Raw genomic sequence first — 26395 nt, 5'->3', positions numbered from 1 at the left:
AATGCACACATCACAAAGAAGTTTCTCTTAATGCTTCCCTGTAGTTATTATATGAACTTACTTCACTATGCAACATAAGCCTCAAAGCCCTCCAAATGTGCACATGCAGAACCTACAAAAAGAGAGTTTCAAAATTGCTCAATTGATTGTAAGGTTCAGCTCTGTGAGTTGAATGCACACATCACAGTGAAGTTTGTCAGAAAGCTTCTGTCTAGTTTTTATGTGAAGATATTTACTTTTCCACCAAAGGCCTCAAAGCGCTCCAAATGTCCACTTGCAGATTCCACAAAAAGAGAGTTTCAAAGCTGCTCAATCAAAAGAAAGGTTCAACTTTGTAAAATGAATGCACACATCAGAAAGACGTTTGTCAGAAGGTTTCTGTCTAGTTTTTATGTGAACATATTTCCTTTTCCACCATAGGCCACAAAGAGATCCAATTATCCACTTGCAGATTCTACAAAAAGACTGTTTCAAAACTGGTCAGTGAAAAGTAAGGTTCAACTCTGTGAGATAAATGTACACATCAAAAAGAAGTTTGACAGAATGCTTCCGTCTGTTTTTTATGTGAAGATATTTCCTTTTCCACCATAGGCCTCAATGCACTCCAAATATCCACTTGCAGGGTCTACTAAAAGAGTGTTGCAAAGCTCATCAAACAAAGAAAGGTTCAAATCTTTCTGAGAAGAATGCACACATCACAAAGAAGTTTCTCATAATGTTTCTCTCTAGTTATTATATGATGTTATTTCGTTATCCACCATAAACCTCAAAGCTCTGCAAATGTCCTGTTGCAGACTATACAGAAAGAGTGTCTCAAAACTGGTCCATTGAAAGTAACGTTCAATTCTGTAAGATGAATGCGCACAACACAAAGATGTTTCTCTGAATGCTTCTATCCAGTTTTATGTGAGGATATTTCCTTTTTCACAAAAGAACTCAAAGCTCTCCAAATATCCACTTGCAGATTCTACTCATCACACAGTAGTTTCTGAGAATCCTTCTGTCTAGTTTGTAAGTAAGATATTTCATTTCCCAGCATAGGACTCAGTGCGCTCCAAATATACAGTAGCAGATTCTACAAAAAGAGTGTTTCAAAACTGCTCTTTCAAAAGAAAGGTTCAAGTCTGTGAGTTGAATGCACTCATCACAAAGAGGTTTCTGAGAATTCTTCTGTCTAGTTTTTATGTGAAGATGTTTCCTTTTCCAGTATTGGCCTCAAACAGCTCCAAATATCCACTTGCAGATTCTACAAAAAGAGCGTTTCAAAACTCTTCTATCAAAAAGAAGGTTTCACTCCATGAGTAGAATAAAGTCATCACAAACAAGATTCTGAGAATGCTTCAGTCTAGTTTTAATGTGAAGATATTTCCTTTTCCAGCATAGGCCCCAAAGCGCTCGAAATAAACACTTACAGATCCTACAAAAGGAGTGTGTCAAAACCGTTCTATCAAAAGGAACGTTGAAGTCTGTGAGTTGAATGCACTCATCACACAGAAGTTTCTGAGAATGCTTCTGTCTAGTTTTTAGGTGAAGATATTTCATTTCCCAGCACAGGCCTCAATGCGCTAAAAATATACACTAGCAGATTCTACAAAAAGAGTGTTTCAAAACTGCTCTTTCAAAAGAAAGGTTCAAGTCTGTGAGTTGAATGCACTCATCACAAAGAGGTTTCTGAGAATGCTTTTGTCTAGTTTTTATGTGAAGATATTTCCTTTTCCAGAATTGGCCTCAAACAGCTCTAGATATCCACTTGAAGATTCTACAAAAAGAGAGTTTCAAAACTCTTCTATCGAAAAGAAGGTTCAACCCTGTGAGTAGAATGCAGTCATCACAAACCAGATTCTGAGAATGCTTCTGTCTAGTTTTTATGTGATGATATTTCCTTTTCCAGCATAGGCCCCAAAGCGCTCCAAATAAACACTTGCAGATTCTACAAAAGGAGTGTTTCCAAACTGTTCTATGAAAAGGAATGCTCAAGTCTGTGAGTTGAATGCACTCATCACACAGAAGTTTCTGAGAATGCTTCTGTCTAGTTTTTATTTGAAGATATTCCTTTTCCCAGCATAGGCCACAAAGCCCTCCAAATATCCACTTGCAGATTCCACAAAAAGAGTGTTTCAAAACTGCTCTTTCAAAAGGAACGTTCAAGTCTGTGGGTTGGATGCACTCATCATACAGAAGTTTCTGAGCATACTTCTGTCTAGCTTTTAGGTGAAGATATTTCATTTCCCAGCCTAGGCCTCAAAGCGTTCCAAATATCCACTTGCAGATTCTTCAAACAGAGTGTTTCAAAACTGCTCTTTCAAAAGGAACGTTCAAGTCCGTGAGTTGAAAGCTGTCATCATGAAGAAGTTTCTGAGAATGCTTCTGTCTAGTTCTTACGTGAAGATATTTCCTTTTCCTGCATAGGCCTCAAAGCCCTCCAAATAAACACTTGCACATTTTACAAAAGGAGTGTTACAAAACTGTTATATCAAAAGGAACGTTCGTGTCCGTGAGTTGAATGCACTCATCACACAGAAGTTTCTGAGAATGCTTCTGTCTAGTTCTTATGTGAAGATATTTCCTTTTCCAGCATAGACCTGAGAGCGCTCCAAATATCCACTTGCAGATTCTACAAAAAGAGTGTTTCAAAACTGCTCTTTCAAGAGGAACGTTCAAGTCTGTGAGTTGAACTCACTCCTCAGAAAGAGGTTTCTGAGAATGGTTCTATGTAGTTTTCATCTGCATGTATTTCCTTTTCCACTAGATGCCGTAGTCGCTCCAAATATCCTCTTGCAGAAATTACAAAAAGTGTGTTTCCAAATTACTCTATCAAAGTCAGTTTCAACTCTGTGAGTTGAATGCACGCATCGCGAAGAAGTTTCTGAGATTGCTTCTGTCTAGTTTTTAGTTGAAGATATTTCATTTCCCAGCATAGGCTTCAAGGCGCTCCAAATATCCACTTGCAGATTGCACAAAAAGAGTGTTTCAAAACTCCTCTTTCAAAAGCAAGGTTCAAATATGTGAGTTGAATGTACTCATCACACAGTAGTTTCTGAGAATCCTTCTGTCTAGTTTGTAAGTGAAGATATTTCATTTCCCAGCATAGGACTCAGTGCGCTCCAAATATACAGTAGCAGATTCTACAAAAAGAGTGTTTCAAAACTGCTCTTTCAAAAGAAAGGTTCAAGTCTGTGAGTTGAATGCACTCATCACAAAGAGGTTTCTGAGAATTCTTCTGTCTAGTTTTTATGTGAAGATGTTTCCTTTTCCAGTATTGGCCTCAAACAGCTCCAAATATCCACTTGCAGATTCTACAAAAAGAGCGTTTCAAAACTCTTCTATCAAAAAGAAGGTTTCACTCCATGAGTAGAATAAAGTCATCACAAACAAGATTCTGAGAATGCTTCAGTCTAGTTTTAATGTGAAGATATTTCCTTTTCCAGCATAGGCCCCAAAGCGCTCGAAATAAACACTTACAGATCCTACAAAAGGAGTGTGTCAAAACCGTTCTATCAAAAGGAACGTTGAAGTCTGTGAGTTGAATGCACTCATCACACAGAAGTTTCTGAGAATGCTTCTGTCTAGTTTTTAGGTGAAGATATTTCATTTCCCAGCACAGGCCTCAATGCGCTAAAAATATACACTAGCAGATTCTACAAAAAGAGTGTTTCAAAACTGCTCTTTCAAAAGAAAGGTTCAAGTCTGTGAGTTGAATGCACTCATCACAAAGAGGTTTCTGAGAATGCTTTTGTCTAGTTTTTATGTGAAGATATTTCCTTTTCCAGAATTGGCCTCAAACAGCTCTAGATATCCACTTGAAGATTCAACAAAAAGAGAGTTTCAAAACTCTTCTATCGAAAAGAAGGTTCAACCCTGTGAGTAGAATGCAGTCATCACAAACCAGATTCTGAGAATGCTTCTGTCTAGTTTTTATGTGATGATATTTCCTTTTCCAGCATAGGCCCCAAAGCGCTCCAAATAAACACTTGCAGATTCTACAAAAGGAGTGTTTCCAAACTGTTCTATGAAAAGGAATGCTCAAGTCTGTGAGTTGAATGCACTCATCACACAGAAGTTTCTGAGAATGCTTCTGTCTAGTTTTTATTTGAAGATATTCCTTTTCCCAGCATAGGCCACAAAGCGCTCCAAATATCCACTTGCAGATTCTACAAAAAGAGTGTTTCAAAACTGCTCTTTCAAAAGGAACGTTCAAGTCTGTGAGTTGGATGCACTCATCATACAGAAGTTTCTGAGCATACTTCTGTCTAGTTTTTAGGTGAAGATATTTCATTTCCCAGCCTAGGCCTCAAAGCGTTCCAAATATCCACTTGCAGATTCTTCAAACAGAGTGTTTCAAAACTGCTCTTTCAAAAGGAACGTTCAAGTCCGTGAGTTGAAAGCTGTCATCATGAAGAAGTTTCTGAGAATGCTTCTGTCTAGTTCTTACGTGAAGATATTTCCTTTTCCTGCATAGGCCTCAAAGCCCTCCAAATAAACACTTGCACATTTTACAAAAGGAGTGTTACAAAACTGTTATATCAAAAGGAACGTTCGTGTCCGTGAGTTGAATGCACTCATCACACAGAAGTTTCTGAGAATGCTTCTGTCTAGTTCTTATGTGAAGATATTTCCTTTTCCAGCATAGACCTGAGAGCGCTCCAAATATCCACTTGCAGATTCTACAAAAAGAGTGTTTCAAAACTGCTCTTTCAAGAGGAACGTTCAAGTCTGTGAGTTGAACTCACTCCTCAGAAAGAGGTTTCTGAGAATGGTTCTATGTAGTTTTCATCTGCATGTATTTCCTTTTCCACTAGATGCCGTAGTCGCTCCAAATATCCTCTTGCAGAAATTACAAAAAGTGTGTTTCCAAATTACTCTATCAAAGTCAGTTTCAACTCTGTGAGTTGAATGCACGCATCGCGAAGAAGTTTCTGAGATTGCTTCTGTCTAGTTTTTAGTTGAAGATATTTCATTTCCCAGCATAGGCTTCAAGGCGCTCCAAATATCCACTTGCAGATTGCACAAAAAGAGTGTTTCAAAACTCCTCTTTCAAAAGCAAGGTTCAAATATGTGAGTTGAATGTACTCATCACACAGTAGTTTCTGAGAATCCTTCTGTCTAGTTTGTAAGTGAAGATATTTCATTTCCCAGCATAGGACTCAGTGCGCTCCAAATATACAGTAGCAGATTCTACAAAAAGAGTGTTTCAAAACTGCTCTTTCAAAAGAAAGGTTCAAGTCTGTGAGTTGAATGCACTCATCACAAAGAGGTTTCTGAGAATTCTTCTGTCTAGTTTTTATGTGAAGATGTTTCCTTTTCCAGTATTGGCCTCAAACAGCTCCAAATATCCACTTGCAGATTCTACAAAAAGAGCGTTTCAAAACTCTTCTATCAAAAAGAAGGTTTCACTCCATGAGTAGAATAAAGTCATCACAAACAAGATTCTGAGAATGCTTCAGTCTAGTTTTAATGTGAAGATATTTCCTTTTCCAGCATAGGCCCCAAAGCGCTCGAAATAAACACTTACAGATCCTACAAAAGGAGTGTGTCAAAACCGTTCTATCAAAAGGAACGTTGAAGTCTGTGAGTTGAATGCACTCATCACACAGAAGTTTCTGAGAATGCTTCTGTCTAGTTTTTAGGTGAAGATATTTCATTTCCCAGCACAGGCCTCAATGCGCTAAAAATATACACTAGCAGATTCTACAAAAAGAGTGTTTCAAAACTGCTCTTTCAAAAGAAAGGTTCAAGTCTGTGAGTTGAATGCACTCATCACAAAGAGGTTTCTGAGAATGCTTTTGTCTAGTTTTTATGTGAAGATATTTCCTTTTCCAGAATTGGCCTCAAACAGCTCTAGATATCCACTTGAAGATTCAACAAAAAGAGAGTTTCAAAACTCTTCTATCGAAAAGAAGGTTCAACCCTGTGAGTAGAATGCAGTCATCACAAACCAGATTCTGAGAATGCTTCTGTCTAGTTTTTATGTGATGATATTTCCTTTTCCAGCATAGGCCCCAAAGCGCTCCAAATAAACACTTGCAGATTCTACAAAAGGAGTGTTTCCAAACTGTTCTATGAAAAGGAATGCTCAAGTCTGTGAGTTGAATGCACTCATCACACAGAAGTTTCTGAGAATGCTTCTGTCTAGTTTTTATTTGAAGATATTCCTTTTCACAGCATAGGCCACAAAGCGCTCCAAATATCCACTTGCAGATTCTACAAAAAGAGTGTTTCAAAACTGCTCTTTCAAAAGGAACGTTCAAGTCTGTGAGTTGGATGCACTCATCATGCAGAAGTTTCTGAGCATACTTCTGTCTAGTTTTTAGGTGAAGATATTTCATTTCCCAGCCTAGGCCTCAAAGCGTTCTAAATATCCACTTGCAGATCCTTCAGACAGAGTGTTTCAAAACTGCTCTTTCAAAAGGAACGTTCAAGTCCGTGAGTTGAAAGCTGTCATCATGAAGAAGTTTCTGAGAATGCTTCTGTCTAGTTCTTACGTGAAGATATTTCCTTTTCCTGCATAGGCCTCAAAGCCCTCCAAATAAACACTTGCACATTTTACAAAAGGAGTGTTACAAAACTGTTATATCAAAAGGAACGTTCGTGTCCGTGAGTTGAATGCACTCATCACACAGAAGTTTCTGAGAATGCTTCTGTCTAGTTCTTATGTGAAGATATTTCCTTTTCCAGCATAGACCTGAGAGCGCTCCAAATATCCACTTGCAGATTCTACAAAAAGAGTGTTTCAAAACTGCTCTTTCAAGAGGAACGTTCAAGTCTGTGAGTTGAACTCACTCCTCAGAAAGAGGTTTCTGAGAATGGTTCTATGTAGTTTTCATCTGCATGTATTTCCTTTTCCACTAGATGCCGTAGTCGCTCCATATATCCTCTTGCAGAAATTACAAAAAGTGTGTTTCCAAATTACTCTATCAAAGTCAGTTTCAACTCTGTGAGTTGAATGCACGCATCGTGAAGAAGTTTCTGAGATTGCTTCTGTCTAGTTTTTAGTTGAAGATATTTCATTTCCCAGCATAGGCTTCAAGGCGCTCCAAATATCCACTTGCAGATTGCACAAAAAGAGTGTTTCAAAACTCCTCTTTCAAAAGCAAGGTTCAAATATGTGAGTTGAATGTACTCATCACACAGTAGTTTCTGAGAATCCTTCTGTCTAGTTTGTAAGTGAAGATATTTCATTTCCCAGCATAGGACTCAGTGCGCTCCAAATATACAGTAGCAGATTCTACAAAAAGAGTGTTTCAAAACTGCTCTTTCAAAAGAAAGGTTCAAGTCTGTGAGTTGAATGCACTCATCACAAAGAGGTTTCTGAGAATTCTTCTGTCTAGTTTTTATGTGAAGATGTTTCCTTTTCCAGTATTGGCCTCAAACAGCTCCAAATATCCACTTGCAGATTCTACAAAAAGAGCGTTTCAAAACTCTTCTATCAAAAAGGAGGTTTCACTCCATGAGTAGAATAAAGTCATCACAAACAAGATTCTGAGAATGCTTCAGTCTAGTTTTAATGTGAAGATATTTCCTTTTCCAGCATAGGCCCCAAAGCGCTCGAAATAAACACTTACAGATCCTACAAAAGGAGTGTGTCAAAACCGTTCTATCAAAAGGAACGTTGAAGTCTGTGAGTTGAATGCGCTCATCACACAGAAGTTTCTGAGAATGCTTCTGTCTAGTTTTTAGGTGAAGATATTTCATTTCCCAGCACAGGCCTCAATGCGCTAAAAATATACACTAGCAGATTCTACAAAAAGAGTGTTTCAAAACTGCTCTTTCAAAAGAAAGGTTCAAGTCTGTGAGTTGAATGCACTCATCACAAAGAGGTTTCTGAGAATGCTTTTGTCTAGTTTTTATGTGAAGATATTTCCTTTTCCAGAATTGGCCTCAAACAGCTCTAGATATCCACTTGAAGATTCAACAAAAAGAGAGTTTCAAAACTCTTCTATCGAAAAGAAGGTTCAACCCTGTGAGTAGAATGCAGTCATCACAAACCAGATTCTGAGAATGCTTCTGTCTAGTTTTTATGTGATGATATTTCCTTTTCCAGCATAGGCCCCAAAGCGCTCCAAATAAACACTTGCAGATTCTACAAAAGGAGTGTTTCCAAACTGTTCTATGAAAAGGAATGCTCAAGTCTGTGAGTTGAATGCACTCATCACACAGAAGTTTCTGAGAATGCTTCTGTCTAGTTTTTATTTGAAGATATTCCTTTTCCCAGCATAGGCCACAAAGCGCTCCAAATATCCACTTGCAGATTCTACAAAAAGAGTGTTTCAAAACTGCTCTTTCAAAAGGAACGTTCAAGTCTGTGAGTTGGATGCACTCATCATACAGAAGTTTCTGAGCATACTTCTGTCTAGTTTTTAGGTGAAGATATTTCATTTCCCAGCCTAGGCCTCAAAGCGTTCCAAATATCCACTTGCAGATTCTTCAAACAGAGTGTTTCAAAACTGCTCTTTCAAAAGGAACGTTCAAGTCCGTGAGTTGAAAGCTGTCATCATGAAGAAGTTTCTGAGAATGCTTCTGTCTAGTTCTTACGTGAAGATATTTCCTTTTCCTGCATAGGCCTCAAAGCCCTCCAAATAAACACTTGCACATTTTACAAAAGGAGTGTTACAAAACTGTTATATCAAAAGGAACGTTCGTGTCCGTGAGTTGAATGCACTCATCACACAGAAGTTTCTGAGAATGCTTCTGTCTAGTTCTTATGTGAAGATATTTCCTTTTCCAGCATAGACCTGAGAGCGCTCCAAATATCCACTTGCAGATTCTACAAAAAGAGTGTTTCAAAACTGCTCTTTCAAGAGGAACGTTCAAGTCTGTGAGTTGAACTCACTCCTCAGAAAGAGGTTTCTGAGAATGGTTCTATCTAGTTTTCATCTGCATGTATTTCCTTTTCCACTAGATGCCGTAGTCGCTCCAAATATCCTCTTGCAGAAATTACAAAAAGTGTGTTTCCAAATTACTCTATCAAAGTCAGTTTCAACTCTGTGAGTTGAATGCACGCATCGCGAAGAAGTTTCTGAGATTGCTTCTGTCTAGTTTTTAGTTGAAGATATTTCATTTCCCAGCATAGGCTTCAAGGCGCTCCAAATATCCACTTGCAGATTGCACAAAAAGAGTGTTTCAAAACTCCTCTTTCAAAAGCAAGGTTCAAATATGTGAGTTGAATGTACTCATCACACAGTAGTTTCTGAGAATCCTTCTGTCTAGTTTGTAAGTGAAGATATTTCATTTCCCAGCATAGGACTCAGTGTGCTCCAAATATACAGTAGCAGATTCTACAAAAAGAGTGTTTCAAAACTGCTCTTTCAAAAGAAAGGTTCAAGTCTGTGAGTTGAATGCACTCATCACAAAGAGGTTTCTGAGAATTCTTCTGTCTAGTTTTTATGTGAAGATGTTTCCTTTTCCAGTATTGGCCTCAAACAGCTCCAAATATCCACTTGCAGATTCTACAAAAAGAGCGTTTCAAAACTCTTCTATCAAAAAGGAGGTTTCACTCCATGAGTAGAATAAAGTCATCACAAACAAGATTCTGAGAATGCTTCAGTCTAGTTTTAATGTGAAGATATTTCCTTTTCCAGCATAGGCCCCAAAGCGCTCGAAATAAACACTTACAGATCCTACAAAAGGAGTGTGTCAAAACCGTTCTATCAAAAGGAACGTTGAAGTCTGTGAGTTGAATGCACTCATCACACAGAAGTTTCTGAGAATGCTTCTGTCTAGTTTTTAGGTGAAGATATTTCATTTCCCAGCACAGGCCTCAATGCGCTAAAAATATACACTAGCAGATTCTACAAAAAGAGTGTTTCAAAACTGCTCTTTCAAAAGAAAGGTTCAAGTCTGTGAGTTGAATGCACTCATCACAAAGAGGTTTCTGAGAATGCTTTTGTCTAGTTTTTATGTGAAGATATTTCCTTTTCCAGAATTGGCCTCAAACAGCTCTAGATATCCACTTGAAGATTCAACAAAAAGAGAGTTTCAAAACTCTTCTATCGAAAAGAAGGTTCAACCCTGTGAGTAGAATGCAGTCATCACAAACCAGATTCTGAGAATGCTTCTGTCTAGTTTTTATGTGATGATATTTCCTTTTCCAGCATAGGCCCCAAAGCGCTCCAAATAAACACTTGCAGATTCTACAAAAGGAGTGTTTCCAAACTGTTCTATGAAAAGGAATGCTCAAGTCTGTGAGTTGAATGCATTCATCACACAGAAGTTTCTGAGAATGCTTCTGTCTAGTTTTTATTTGAAGATATTCCTTTTCCCAGCATAGGCCACAAAGAGCTCCAAATATCCACTTGCAGATTCTACAAAAAGAGTGTTTCAAAACTGCTCTTTCAAAAGGAACGTTCAAGTCTGTGAGTTGGATGCACTCATCATACAGAAGTTTCTGAGCATACTTCTGTCTAGTTTTTAGGTGAAGATATTTCATTTCCCAGCCTAGGCCTCAAAGCGTTCCAAATATCCACTTGCAGATTCTTCAAACAGAGTGTTTCAAAACTGCTCTTTCAAAAGGAACGTTAAAGTCCGTGAGTTGAAAGCTGTCATCATGAAGAAGTTTCTGAGAATGCTTCTGTCTAGTTCTTACGTGAAGATATTTCCTTTTCCTGCATAGGCCTCAAAGCCCTCCAAATAAACACTTGCACATTTTACAAAAGGAGTGTTACAAAACTGTTATATCAAAAGGAACGTTCGTGTCCATGAGTTGAATGCACTCATCACACAGAAGTTTCTGAGAATGCTTCTGTCTAGTTCTTATGTGAAGATATTTCCTTTTCCAGCATAGACCTGAGAGCGCTCCAAATATCCACTTGCAGATTCTACAAAAAGAGTGTTTCAAAACTGCTCTTTCAAGAGGAACGTTCAAGTCTGTGAGTTGAACTCACTCCTCAGAAAGAGGTTTCTGAGAATGGTTCTATCTAGTTTTCATCTGCATGTATTTCCTTTTCCACTAGATGCCGTAGTCGCTCCAAATATCCTCTTGCAGAAATTACAAAAAGTGTGTTTCCAAATTACTCTATCAAAGTCAGTTTCAACTCTGTGAGTTGAATGCACGCATCGCGAAGAAGTTTCTGAGATTGCTTCTGTCTAGTTTTTAGTTGAAGATATTTCATTTCCCAGCATAGGCTTCAAGGCGCTCCAAATATCCACTTGCAGATTGCACAAAAAGAGTGTTTCAAAACTCCTCTTTCAAAAGCAAGGTTCAAATATGTGAGTTGAATGTACTCATCACACAGTAGTTTCTGAGAATCCTTCTGTCTAGTTTGTAAGTGAAGATATTTCATTTCCCAGCATAGGACTCAGTGCGCTCCAAATATACAGTAGCAGATTCTACAAAAAGAGTGTTTCAAAACTGCTCTTTCAAAAGAAAGGTTCAAGTCTGTGAGTTGAATGCACTCATCACAAAGAGGTTTCTGAGAATTCTTCTGTCTAGTTTTTATGTGAAGATGTTTCCTTTTCCAGTATTGGCCTCAAACAGCTCCAAATATCCACTTGCAGATTCTACAAAAAGAGCGTTTCAAAACTCTTCTATCAAAAAGAAGGTTTCACTCCATGAGTAGAATAAAGTCATCACAAACAAGATTCTGAGAATGCTTCAGTCTAGTTTTAATGTGAAGATATTTCCTTTTCCAGCATAGGCCCCAAAGCGCTCGAAATAAACACTTACAGATCCTACAAAAGGAGTGTGTCAAAACCGTTCTATCAAAAGGAACGTTGAAGTCTGTGAGTTGAATGCACTCATCACACAGAAGTTTCTGAGAATGCTTCTGTCTAGTTTTTAGGTGAAGATATTTCATTTCCCAGCACAGGCCTCAATGCGCTAAAAATATACACTAGCAGATTCTACAAAAAGAGTGTTTCAAAACTGCTCTTTCAAAAGAAAGGTTCAAGTCTGTGAGTTGAATGCACTCATCACAAAGAGGTTTCTGAGAATGCTTTTGTCTAGTTTTTATGTGAAGATATTTCCTTTTCCAGAATTGGCCTCAAACAGCTCTAGATATCCACTTGAAGATTCAACAAAAAGAGAGTTTCAAAACTCTTCTATCGAAAAGAAGGTTCAACCCTGTGAGTAGAATGCAGTCATCACAAACCAGATTCTGAGAATGCTTCTGTCTAGTTTTTATGTGATGATATTTCCTTTTCCAGCATAGGCCCCAAAGCGCTCCAAATAAACACTTGCAGATTCTACAAAAGGAGTGTTTCCAAACTGTTCTATGAAAAGGAATGCTCAAGTCTGTGAGTTGAATGCACTCATCACACAGAAGTTTCTGAGAATGCTTCTGTCTAGTTTTTATTTGAAGATAATCCTTTTCCCAGCATAGGCCACAAAGCGCTCCAAATATCCACTTGCAGATTCTACAAAAAGAGTGTTTCAAAACTGCTCTTTCAAAACGAAGGTTCAAGTCTCTGAGTTGGATGCACTCATCATACAGAAGTTTCTGAGCATACTTCTGTCTAGTTTTTAGGTGAAGATATTTCATTTCCCAGCCTAGGCCTCAAAGCGTTCCAAATATCCACTTGCAGATCCTTCAAACAGAGTGTTTCAAAACTGCTCTTTCAAAAGGAACGTTCAAGTCTGTGAGTTGAAAGCTGTCATCATGAAGAAGTTTCTGAGAATGCTTCTGTCTAGTTCTTACGTGAAGATATTTCCTTTTCCTGCATAGGCCTCAAAGCCCTCCAAATAAACACTTGCACATTTTAAAAAAGGAGTGTTACAAAACTGTTATATCAAAAGGAACGTTCGTGTCCGTGAGTTGAATGCACTCATCACACAGAAGTTTCTGAGAATGCTTCTGTCTAGTTCTTATGTGAAGATATTTCCTTTTCCAGCATAGACCTGAGAGCGCTCCAAATATCCACTTGCAGATTCTACAAAAAGAGTGTTTCAAAACTGCTCTTTCAAGAGGAACGTTCAAGTCTGTGAGTTGAACTCACTCCTCAGAAAGAGGTTTCTGAGAATGGTTCTATCTAGTTTTCATCTGCATGTATTTCCTTTTCCACTAGATGCCGTAGTCGCTCCATATATCCTCTTGCAGAAATTACAAAAGGTGTGTTTCCAAATTACTCTATCAAAGTCAGTTTCAACTCTGTGAGTTGAATGCACGCATCGCGAAGAAGTTTCTGAGATTGCTTCTGTCTAGTTTTTAGTTGAAGATATTTCATTTCCCAGCATAGGCTTCAAGGCGCTCCAAATATCCACTTGCAGATTGCACAAAAAGAGTGTTTCAAAACTCCTCTTTCAAAAGCAAGGTTCAAATATGTGAGTTGAATGTACTCATCACACAGTAGTTTCTGAGAATCCTTCTGTCTAGTTTGTAAGTGAAGATATTTCATTTCCCAGCATAGGACTCAGTGCGCTCCAAATATACAGTAGCAGATTCTACAAAAAGAGTGTTTCAAAACTGCTCTTTCAAAAGAAAGGTTCAAGTCTGTGAGTTGAATGCACTCATCACAAAGAGGTTTCTGAGAATTCTTCTGTCTAGTTTTTATGTGAAGATGTTTCCTTTTCCAGTATTGGCCTCAAACAGCTCCAAATATCCACTTGCAGATTCTACAAAAAGAGCGTTTCAAAACTCTTCTATCAAAAAGGAGGTTTCACTCCATGAGTAGAATAAAGTCATCACAAACAAGATTCTGAGAATGCTTCAGTCTAGTTTTAATGTGAAGATATTTCCTTTTCCAGCATAGGCCCCAAAGCGCTCGAAATAAACACTTACAGATCCTACAAAAGGAGTGTGTCAAAACCGTTCTATCAAAAGGAACGTTGAAGTCTGTGAGTTGAATGCGCTCATCACACAGAAGTTTCTGAGAATGCTTCTGTCTAGTTTTTAGGTGAAGATATTTCATTTCCCAGCACAGGCCTCAATGCGCTAAAAATATACACTAGCAGATTCTACAAAAAGAGTGTTTCAAAACTGCTCTTTCAAAAGAAAGGTTCAAGTCTGTGAGTTGAATGCACTCATCACAAAGAGGTTTCTGAGAATGCTTTTGTCTAGTTTTTATGTGAAGATATTTCCTTTTCCAGAATTGGCCTCAAACAGCTCTAGATATCCACTTGAAGATTCAACAAAAAGAGAGTTTCAAAACTCTTCTATCGAAAAGAAGGTTCAACCCTGTGAGTAGAATGCAGTCATCACAAACCAGATTCTGAGAATGCTTCTGTCTAGTTTTTATGTGATGATATTTCCTTTTCCAGCATAGGCCCCAAAGCGCTCCAAATAAACACTTGCAGATTCTACAAAAGGAGTGTTTCCAAACTGTTCTATGAAAAGGAATGCTCAAGTCTGTGAGTTGAATGCACTCATCACACAGAAGTTTCTGAGAATGCTTCTGTCTAGTTTTTATTTGAAGATATTCCTTTTCCCAGCATAGGCCACAAAGCGCTCCAAATATCCACTTGCAGATTCTACAAAAAGAGTGTTTCAAAACTGCTCTTTCAAAAGGAACGTTCAAGTCTGTGAGTTGGATGCACTCATCATACAGAAGTTTCTGAGCATACTTCTGTCTAGTTTTTAGGTGAAGATATTTCATTTCCCAGCCTAGGCCTCAAAGCGTTCCAAATATCCACTTGCAGATTCTTCAAACAGAGTGTTTCAAAACTGCTCTTTCAAAAGGAACGTTCAAGTCCGTGAGTTGAAAGCTGTCATCATGAAGAAGTTTCTGAGAATGCTTCTGTCTAGTTCTTACGTGAAGATATTTCCTTTTCCTGCATAGGCCTCAAAGCCCTCCAAATAAACACTTGCACATTTTACAAAAGGAGTGTTACAAAACTGTTATATCAAAAGGAACGTTCGTGTCCGTGAGTTGAATGCACTCATCACACAGAAGTTTCTGAGAATGCTTCTGTCTAGTTCTTATGTGAAGATATTTCCTTTTCCAGCATAGACCTGAGAGCGCTCCAAATATCCACTTGCAGATTCTACAAAAAGAGTGTTTCAAAACTGCTCTTTCAAGAGGAACGTTCAAGTCTGTGAGTTGAACTCACTCCTCAGAAAGAGGTTTCTGAGAATGGTTCTATCTAGTTTTCATCTGCATGTATTTCCTTTTCCACTAGATGCCGTAGTCGCTCCAAATATCCTCTTGCAGAAATTACAAAAAGTGTGTTTCCAAATTACTCTATCAAAGTCAGTTTCAACTCTGTGAGTTGAATGCACGCATCGCGAAGAAGTTTCTGAGATTGCTTCTGTCTAGTTTTTAGTTGAAGATATTTCATTTCCCAGCATAGGCTTCAAGGCGCTCCAAATATCCACTTGCAGATTGCACAAAAAGAGTGTTTCAAAACTCCTCTTTCAAAAGCAAGGTTCAAATATGTGAGTTGAATGTACTCATCACACAGTAGTTTCTGAGAATCCTTCTGTCTAGTTTGTAAGTGAAGATATTTCATTTCCCAGCATAGGACTCAGTGCGCTCCAAATATACAGTAGCAGATTCTACAAAAAGAGTGTTTCAAAACTGCTCTTTCAAAAGAAAGGTTCAAGTCTGTGAGTTGAATGCACTCATCACAAAGAGGTTTCTGAGAATTCTTCTGTCTAGTTTTTATGTGAAGATGTTTCCTTTTCCAGTATTGGCCTCAAACAGCTCCAAATATCCACTTGCAGATTCTACAAAAAGAGCGTTTCAAAACTCTTCTATCAAAAAGGAGGTTTCACTCCATGAGTAGAATAAAGTCATCACAAACAAGATTCTGAGAATGCTTCAGTCTAGTTTTAATGTGAAGATATTTCCTTTTCCAGCATAGGCCCCAAAGCGCTCGAAATAAACACTTACAGATCCTACAAAAGGAGTGTGTCAAAACCGTTCTATCAAAAGGAACGTTGAAGTCTGTGAGTTGAATGCACTCATCACACAGAAGTTTCTGAGAATGCTTCTGTCTAGTTTTTAGGTGAAGATATTTCATTTCCCAGCACAGGCCTCAATGCGCTAAAAATATACACTAGCAGATTCTACAAAAAGAGTGTTTCAAAACTGCTCTTTCAAAAGAAAGGTTCAAGTCTGTGAGTTGAATGCACTCATCACAAAGAGGTTTCTGAGAATGCTTTTGTCTAGTTTTTATGTGAAGATATTTCCTTTTCCAGAATTGGCCTCAAACAGCTCTAGATATCCACTTGAAGATTCAACAAAAAGAGAGTTTCAAAACTCTTCTATCGAAAAGAAGGTTCAACCCTGTGAGTAGAATGCAGTCATCACAAACCAGATTCTGAGAATGCTTCTGTCTAGTTTTTATGTGATGATATTTCCTTTTCCAGCATAGGCCCCAAAGCGCTCCAAATAAACACTTGCAGATTCTACAAAAGGAGTGTTTCCAAACTGTTCTATGAAAAGGAATGCTCAAGTCTGTGAGTTGAATGCATTCATCACACAGAAGTTTCTGAGAATGCTTCTGTCTAGTTTTTATTTGAAGATATTCCTTTTCCCAGCATAGGCCACAAAGCGCTCCAAATATCCACTTGCAGATTCTACAAAAAGAGTGTTTCAAAACTGCTCTTTCAAAAGGAACGTTCAAGTCTGTGAGTTGGATGCACTCATCATACAGAAGTTTCTGAGCATACTTCTGTCTAGTTTTTAGGTGAAGATATTTCATTTCCCAGCCTAGGCCTCAAAGCGTTCCAAATATCCACTTGCAGATTCTTCAAACAGAGTGTTTCAAAACTGCTCTTTCAAAAGGAACGTTCAAGTCCGTGAGTTGAAAGCTGTCATCATGAAGAAGTTTCTGAGAATGCTTCTGTCTAGTTCTTACGTGAAGATATTTCCTTTTCCTGCATAGGCCTCAAAGCCCTCCAAATAAACACTTGCACATTTTACTAAAGGAGTGTTACAAAACTGTTATATCAAAAGGAACGTTCGTGTCCGTGAGTTGAATGCACTCATCACACAGAAGTTTCTGAGAATGCTTCTGTCTAGTTCTTATGTGAAGATATTTCCTTTTCCAGCATAGACCTGAGAGCGCTCCAAATATCCACTTGCAGATTCTACAAAAAGAGTGTTTCAAAACTGCTCTTTCAAGAGGAACGTTCAAGTCTGTGAGTTGAACTCACTCCTCAGAAAGAGGTTTCTGAGAATGGTTCTATCTAGTTTTCATCTGCATGTATTTCCTTTTCCACTAGATGCCGTAGTCGCTCCAAATATCCTCTTGCAGAAATTACAAAAAGTGTGTTTCCAAATTACTCTATCAAAGTCAGTTTCAACTCTGTGAGTTGAATGCACGCATCGCGAAGAAGTTTCTGAGATTGCTTCTGTCTAGTTTTTAGTTGAAGATATTTCATTTCCCAGCATAGGCTTCAAGGCGCTCCAAATATCCACTTGCAGATTGCACAAAAAGAGTGTTTCAAAACTCCTCTTTCAAAAGCAAGGTTCAAATATGTGAGTTGAATGTACTCATCACACAGTAGTTTCTGAGAATCCTTCTGTCTAGTTTGTAAGTGAAGATATTTCATTTCCCAGCATAGGACTCAGTGCGCTCCAAATATACAGTAGCAGATTCTACAAAAAGAGTGTTTCAAAACTGCTCTTTCAAAAGAAAGGTTCAAGTCTGTGAGTTGAATGCACTCATCACAAAGAGGTTTCTGAGAATTCTTCTGTCTAGTTTTTATGTGAAGATGTTTCCTTTTCCAGTATTGGCCTCAAACAGCTCCAAATATCCACTTGCAGATTCTACAAAAAGAGCGTTTCAAAACTCTTCTATCAAAAAGGAGGTTTCACTCCATGAGTAGAATAAAGTCATCACAAACAAGATTCTGAGAATGCTTCAGTCTAGTTTTAATGTGAAGATATTTCCTTTTCCAGCATAGGCCCCAAAGCGCTCGAAATAAACACTTACAGATCCTACAAAAGGAGTGTGTCAAAACCGTTCTATCAAAAGGAACGTTGAAGTCTGTGAGTTGAATGCACTCATCACACAGAAGTTTCTGAGAATGCTTCTGTCTAGTTTTTAGGTGAAGATATTTCATTTCCCAGCACAGGCCTCAATGCGCTAAAAATATACACTAGCAGATTCTACAAAAAGAGTGTTTCAAAACTGCTCTTTCAAAAGAAAGGTTCAAGTCTGTGAGTTGAATGCACTCATCACAAAGAGGTTTCTGAGAATGCTTTTGTCTAGTTTTTATGTGAAGATATTTCCTTTTCCAGAATTGGCCTCAAACAGCTCTAGATATCCACTTGAAGATTCAACAAAAAGAGAGTTTCAAAACTCTTCTATCGAAAAGAAGGTTCAACCCTGTGAGTAGAATGCAGTCATCACAAACCAGATTCTGAGAATGCTTCTGTCTAGTTTTTATGTGATGATATTTCCTTTTCCAGCATAGGCCCCAAAGCGCTCCAAATAAACACTTGCAGATTCTACAAAAGGAGTGTTTCCAAACTGTTCTATGAAAAGGAATGCTCAAGTCTGTGAGTTGAATGCACTCATCACACAGAAGTTTCTGAGAATGCTTCTGTCTAGTTTTTATTTGAAGATATTCCTTTTCCCAGCATAGGCCACAAAGCGCTCCAAATATCCACTTGCAGATTCTACAAAAAGAGTGTTTCAAAACTGCTCTTTCAAAAGGAACGTTCAAGTCTGTGAGTTGGATGCACTCATCATACAGAAGTTTCTGAGCATACTTCTGTCTAGTTTTTAGGTGAAGATATTTCATTTCCCAGCCTAGGCCTCAAAGCGTTCCAAATATCCACTTGCAGATTCTTCAAACAGAGTGTTTCAAAACTGCTCTTTCAAAAGGAACGTTCAAGTCTGTGAGTTGAAAGCTGTCATCATGAAGAAGTTTCTGAGAATGCTTCTGTCTAGTTCTTACGTGAAGATATTTCCTTTTCCTGCATAGGCCTCAAAGCCCTCCAAATAAACACTTGCACATTTTACAAAAGGAGTGTTACAAAACTGTTATATCAAAAGGAACGTTCGTGTCTGTGAGTTGAATGCACTCATCACACAGAAGTTTCTGAGAATGCTTCTGTCTAGTTCTTATGTGAAGATATTTCCTTTTCCAGCATAGACCTGAGAGCGCTCCAAATATCCACTTGCAGATTCTACAAAAAGAGTCTTTCAAAACTGCTCTTTCAAGAGGAACGTTCAAGTCTGTGAGTTGAACTCACTCCTCAGAAAGAGGTTTCTGAGAATGGTTCTATCTAGTTTTCATCTGCATGTATTTCCTTTTCCACTAGATGCCGTAGTCGCTCCAAATATCCTCTTGCAGAAATTACAAAAAGTGTGTTTCCAAATTACTCTATCAAAGTCAGTTTCAACTCTGTGAGTTGAATGCACGCATCGCGAAGAAGTTTCTGAGATTGCTTCTGTCTAGTTTTTAGTTGAAGATATTTCATTTCCCAGCATAGGCTTCAAGGCGCTCCAAATATCCACTTGCAGATTGCACAAAAAGAGTGTTTCAAAACTCCTCTTTCAAAAGCAAGGTTCAAATATGTGAGTTGAATGTACTCATCACACAGTAGTTTCTGAGAATCCTTCTGTCTAGTTTGTAAGTGAAGATATTTCATTTCCCAGCATAGGACTCAGTGCGCTCCAAATATACAGTAGCAGATTCTACAAAAAGAGTGTTTCAAAACTGCTCTTTCAAAAGAAAGGTTCAAGTCTGTGAGTTGAATGCACTCATCACAAAGAGGTTTCTGAGAATTCTTCTGTCTAGTTTTTATGTGAAGATGTTTCCTTTTCCAGTATTGGCATCAAACAGCTCCAAATATCCACTTGCAGATTCTACAAAAAGAGCGTTTCAAAACTCTTCTATCAAAAAGGAGGTTTCACTCCATGAGTAGAATAAAGTCATCACAAACAAGATTCTGAGAATGCTTCAGTCTAGTTTTAATGTGAAGATATTTCCTTTTCCAGCATAGGCCCCAAAGCGCTCGAAATAAACACTTACAGATCCTACAAAAGGAGTGTGTCAAAACCGTTCTATCAAAAGGAACGTTGAAGTCTGTGAGTTGAATGCACTCATCACACAGAAGTTTCTGAGAATGCTTCTGTCTAATTTTTAGGTGAAGATATTTCATTTCCCAGCACAGGCCTCAATGCGCTAAAAATATACACTAGCAGATTCTACAAAAAGAGTGTTTCAAAACTGCTCTTTCAAAAGAAAGGTTCAAGTCTGTGAGTTGAATGCACTCATCACAAAGAGGTTTCTGAGAATGCTTTTGTCTAGTTTTTATGTGAAGATATTTCCTTTTCCAGAAATGGCCTCAAACAGCTCTAGATATCCACTTGAAGATTCAACAAAAAGAGAGTTTCAAAACTCTTCTATCGAAAAGAAGGTTCAACCCTGTGAGTAGAATGCAGTCATCACAAACCAGATTCTGAGAATGCTTCTGTCTAGTTTTTATGTGATGATATTTCCTTTTCCAGCATAGGCCCCAAAGCGCTCCAAATAAACACTTGCAGATTCTACAAAAGGAGTGTTTCCAAACTGTTCTATGAAAAGGAATGCTCAAGTCTGTGAGTTGAATGCACTCATCACACAGAAGTTTCTGAGAATGCTTCTGTCTAGTTTTTATTTGAAGATATTCCTTTTCCCAGCATAGGCCACAAAGCGCTCCAAATATCCACTTGCAGATTCTACAAAAAGAGTGTTTCAAAACTGCTCTTTCAAAAGGAACGTTCAAGTCTGTGAGTTGGATGCACTCATCATACAGAAGTTTCTGAGCATACTTCTGTCTAGTTTTTAGGTGAAGATATTTCATTTCCCAGCCTAGGCCTCAAAGCGTTCCAAATATCCACTTGCAGATTCTTCAAACAGAGTGTTTCAAAACTGCTCTTTCAAAAGGAACGTTCAAGTCTGTGAGTTGAAAGCTGTCATCATGAAGAAGTTTCTGAGAATGCTTCTGTCTAGTTCTTACGTGAAGATATTTCCTTTTCCTGCATAGGCCTCAAAGCCCTCCAAATAAACACTTGCACATTTTACAAAAGGAGTGTTACAAAACTGTTATATCAAAAGGAACGTTCGTGTCTGTGAGTTGAATGCACTCATCACACAGAAGTTTCTGAGAATGCTTCTGTCTAGTTCTTATGTGAAGATATTTCCTTTTCCAGCATAGACCTGAGAGCGCTCCAAATATCCACTTGCAGATTCTACAAAAAGAGTCTTTCAAAACTGCTCTTTCAAGAGGAACGTTCAAGTCTGTGAGTTGAACTCACTCCTCAGAAAGAGGTTTCTGAGAATGGTTCTATCTAGTTTTCATCTGCATGTATTTCCTTTTCCACTAGATGCCGTAGTCGCTCCAAATATCCTCTTGCAGAAATTACAAAAAGTGTGTTTCCAAATTACTCTATCAAAGTCAGTTTCAACTCTGTGAGTTGAATGCACGCATCGCGAAGAAGTTTCTGAGATTGCTTCTGTCTAGTTTTTAGTTGAAGATATTTCATTTCCCAGCATAGGCTTCAAGGCGCTCCAAATATCCACTTGCAGATTGCACAAAAAGAGTGTTTCAAAACTCCTCTTTCAAAAGCAAGGTTCAAATATGTGAGTTGAATGTACTCATCACACAGTAGTTTCTGAGAATCCTTCTGTCTAGTTTGTAAGTGAAGATATTTCATTTCCCAGCATAGGACTCAGTGCGCTCCAAATATACAGTAGCAGATTCTACAAAAAGAGTGTTTCAAAACTGCTCTTTCAAAAGAAAGGTTCAAGTCTGTGAGTTGAATGCACTCATCACAAAGAGGTTTCTGAGAATTCTTCTGTCTAGTTTTTATGTGAAGATGTTTCCTTTTCCAGTATTGGCATCAAACAGCTCCAAATATCCACTTGCAGATTCTACAAAAAGAGCGTTTCAAAACTCTTCTATCAAAAAGGAGGTTTCACTCCATGAGTAGAATAAAGTCATCACAAACAAGATTCTGAGAATGCTTCAGTCTAGTTTTAATGTGAAGATATTTCCTTTTCCAGCATAGGCCCCAAAGCGCTCGAAATAAACACTTACAGATCCTACAAAAGGAGTGTGTCAAAACCGTTCTATCAAAAGGAACGTTGAAGTCTGTGAGTTGAATGCACTCATCACACAGAAGTTTCTGAGAATGCTTCTGTCTAGTTTTTAGGTGAAGATATTTCATTTCCCAGCACAGGCCTCAATGCGCTAAAAATATACACTAGCAGATTCTACAAAAAGAGTGTTTCAAAACTGCTCTTTCAAAAGAAAGGTTCAAGTCTGTGAGTTGAATGCACTCATCACAAAGAGGTTTCTGAGAATGCTTTTGTCTAGTTTTTATGTGAAGATATTTCCTTTTCCAGAAATGGCCTCAAACAGCTCTAGATATCCACTTGAAGATTCAACAAAAAGAGAGTTTCAAAACTCTTCTATCGAAAAGAAGGTTCAACCCTGTGAGTAGAATGCAGTCATCACAAACCAGATTCTGAGAATGCTTCTGTCTAGTTTTTATGTGATGATATTTCCTTTTCCAGCATAGGCCCCAAAGCGCTCCAAATAAACACTTGCAGATTCTACAAAAGGAGTGTTTCCAAACTGTTCTATGAAAAGGAATGCTCAAGTCTGTGAGTTGAATGCACTCATCACACAGAAGTTTCTGAGAATGCTTCTGTCTAGTTTTTATTTGAAGATATTCCTTTTCCCAGCATAGGCCACAAAGCGCTCCAAATATCCACTTGCAGATTCTACAAAAAGAGTGTTTCAAAACTGCTCTTTCAAAAGGAACGTTCAAGTCTGTGAGTTGGATGCACTCATCATACAGAAGTTTCTGAGCATACTTCTGTCTAGTTTTTAGGTGAAGATATTTCATTTCCCATCCTAGGCCTCAAAGCGTTCCAAATATCCACTTGCAGATTCTTCAAACAGAGTGTTTCAAAACTGCTCTTTCAAAAGGAACGTTCAAGTCTGTGAGTTGAAAGCTGTCATCATGAAGAAGTTTCTGAGAATGCTTCTGTCTAGTTCTTACGTGAAGATATTTCCTTTTCCTGCATAGGCCTCAAAGCCCTCCAAATAAACACTTGCACATTTTACAAAAGGAGTGTTACAAAACTGTTATATCAAAAGGAACGTTCGTGTCTGTGAGTTGAATGCACTCATCACACAGAAGTTTCTGAGAATGCTTCTGTCTAGTTCTTATGTGAAGATATTTCCTTTTCCAGCATAGACCTGAGAGCGCTCCAAATATCCACTTGCAGATTCTACAAAAAGAGTCTTTCAAAACTGCTCTTTCAAGAGGAACGTTCAAGTCTGTGAGTTGAACTCACTCCTCAGAAAGAGGTTTCTGAGAATGGTTCTATCTAGTTTTCATCTGCATGTATTTCCTTTTCCACTAGATGCCGTAGTCGCTCCAAATATCCTCTTGCAGAAATTACAAAAAGTGTGTTTCCAAATTACTCTATCAAAGTCAGTTTCAACTCTGTGAGTTGAATGCACGCATCGCGAAGAAGTTTCTGAGATTGCTTCTGTCTAGTTTTTAGTTGAAGATATTTCATTTCCCAGCATAGGCTTCAAGGCGCTCCAAATATCCACTTGCAGATTGCACAAAAAGAGTGTTTCAAAACTCCTCTTTCAAAAGCAAGGTTCAAATATGTGAGTTGAATGTACTCATCACACAGTAGTTTCTGAGAATCCTTCTGTCTAGTTTGTAAGTGAAGATATTTCATTTCCCAGCATAGGACTCAGTGCGCTCCAAATATACAGTAGCAGATTCTACAAAAAGAGTGTTTCAAAACTGCTCTTTCAAAAGAAAGGTTCAAGTCTGTGAGTTGAATGCACTCATCACAAAGAGGTTTCTGAGAATTCTTCTGTCTAGTTTTTATGTGAAGATGTTTCCTTTTCCAGTATTGGCATCAAACAGCTCCAAATATCCACTTGCAGATTCTACAAAAAGAGCGTTTCAAAACTCTTCTATCAAAAAGGAGGTTTCACTCCATGAGTAGAATAAAGTCATCACAAACAAGATTCTGAGAATGCTTCAGTCTAGTTTTAATGTGAAGATATTTCCTTTTCCAGCATAGGCCCCAAAGCGCTCGAAATAAACACTTACAGATCCTACAAAAGGAGTGTGTCAAAACCGTTCTATCAAAAGGAACGTTGAAGTCTGTGAGTTGAATGCACTCATCACACAGAAGTTTCTGAGAATGCTTCTGTCTAATTTTTAGGTGAAGATATTTCATTTCCCAGCACAGGCCTCAATGCGCTAAAAATATACACTAGCAGATTCTACAAAAAGAGTGTTTCAAAACTGCTCTTTCAAAAGAAAGGTTCAAGTCTGTGAGTTGAATGCACTCATCACAAAGAGGTTTCTGAGAATGCTTTTGTCTAGTTTTTATGTGAAGATATTTCCTTTTCCAGAAATGGCCTCAAACAGCTCTAGATATCCACTTGAAGATTCAACAAAAAGAGAGTTTCAAAACTCTTCTATCGAAAAGAAGGTTCAACCCTGTGAGTAGAATGCAGTCATCACAAACCAGATTCTGAGAATGCTTCTGTCTAGTTTTTATGTGATGATATTTCCTTTTCCAGCATAGGCCCCAAAGCGCTCCAAATAAACACTTGCAGATTCTACAAAAGGAGTGTTTCCAAACTGTTCTATGAAAAGGAATGCTCAAGTCTGTGAGTTGAATGCACTCATCACACAGAAGTTTCTGAGAATGCTTCTGTCTAGTTTTTATTTGAAGATATTCCTTTTCCCAGCATAGGCCACAAAGCGCTCCAAATATCCACTTGCAGATTCTACAAAAAGAGTGTTTCAAAACTGCTCTTTCAAAAGGAACGTTCAAGTCTGTGAGTTGGATGCACTCATCATACAGAAGTTTCTGAGCATACTTCTGTCTAGTTTTTAGGTGAAGATATTTCATTTCCCAGCCTAGGCCTCAAAGCGTTCCAAATATCCACTTGCAGATTCTTCAAACAGAGTGTTTCAAAACTGCTCTTTCAAAAGGAACGTTCAAGTCTGTGAGTTGAAAGCTGTCATCATGAAGAAGTTTCTGAGAATGCTTCTGTCTAGTTCTTACGTGAAGATATTTCCTTTTCCTGCATAGGCCTCAAAGCCCTCCAAATAAACACTTGCACATTTTACAAAAGGAGTGTTACAAAACTGTTATATCAAAAGGAACGTTCGTGTCTGTGAGTTGAATGCACTCATCACACAGAAGTTTCTGAGAATGCTTCTGTCTAGTTCTTATGTGAAGATATTTCCTTTTCCAGCATAGACCTGAGAGCGCTCCAAATATCCACTTGCAGATTCTACAAAAAGAGTCTTTCAAAACTGCTCTTTCAAGAGGAACGTTCAAGTCTGTGAGTTGAACTCACTCCTCAGAAAGAGGTTTCTGAGAATGGTTCTATCTAGTTTTCATCTGCATGTATTTCCTTTTCCACTAGATGCCGTAGTCGCTCCAAATATCCTCTTGCAGAAATTACAAAAAGTGTGTTTCCAAATTACTCTATCAAAGTCAGTTTCAACTCTGTGAGTTGAATGCACGCATCGCGAAGAAGTTTCTGAGATTGCTTCTGTCTAGTTTTTAGTTGAAGATATTTCATTTCCCAGCATAGGCTTCAAGGCGCTCCAAATATCCACTTGCAGATTGCACAAAAAGAGTGTTTCAAAACTCCTCTTTCAAAAGCAAGGTTCAAATATGTGAGTTGAATGTACTCATCACACAGTAGTTTCTGAGAATCCTTCTGTCTAGTTTGTAAGTGAAGATATTTCATTTCCCAGCATAGGACTCAGTGCGCTCCAAATATACAGTAGCAGATTCTACAAAAAGAGTGTTTCAAAACTGCTCTTTCAAAAGAAAGGTTCAAGTCTGTGAGTTGAATGCACTCATCACAAAGAGGTTTCTGAGAATTCTTCTGTCTAGTTTTTATGTGAAGATGTTTCCTTTTCCAGTATTGGCATCAAACAGCTCCAAATATCCACTTGCAGATTCTACAAAAAGAGCGTTTCAAAACTCTTCTATCAAAAAGGAGGTTTCACTCCATGAGTAGAATAAAGTCATCACAAACAAGATTCTGAGAATGCTTCAGTCTAGTTTTAATGTGAAGATATTTCCTTTTCCAGCATAGGCCCCAAAGCGCTCGAAATAAACACTTACAGATCCTACAAAAGGAGTGTGTCAAAACCGTTCTATCAAAAGGAACGTTGAAGTCTGTGAGTTGAATGCACTCATCACACAGAAGTTTCTGAGAATGCTTCTGTCTAGTTTTTAGGTGAAGATATTTCATTTCCCAGCACAGGCCTCAATGCGCTAAAAATATACACTAGCAGATTCTACAAAAAGAGTGTTTCAAAACTGCTCTTTCAAAAGAAAGGTTCAAGTCTGTGAGTTGAATGCACTCATCACAAAGAGGTTTCTGAGAATGCTTTTGTCTAGTTTTTATGTGAAGATATTTCCTTTTCCAGAAATGGCCTCAAACAGCTCTAGATATCCACTTGAAGATTCAACAAAAAGAGAGTTTCAAAACTCTTCTATCGAAA

The sequence above is a fragment of the Pongo pygmaeus genome, chromosome 22 (assembly GCF_028885625.2).
Source record: "Pongo pygmaeus isolate AG05252 chromosome 22, NHGRI_mPonPyg2-v2.0_pri, whole genome shotgun sequence".
In the NCBI taxonomy this organism is placed as follows: Eukaryota; Metazoa; Chordata; class Mammalia; order Primates; family Hominidae; genus Pongo; species Pongo pygmaeus.
This window is presented reverse-complemented; position numbering follows the sequence as displayed.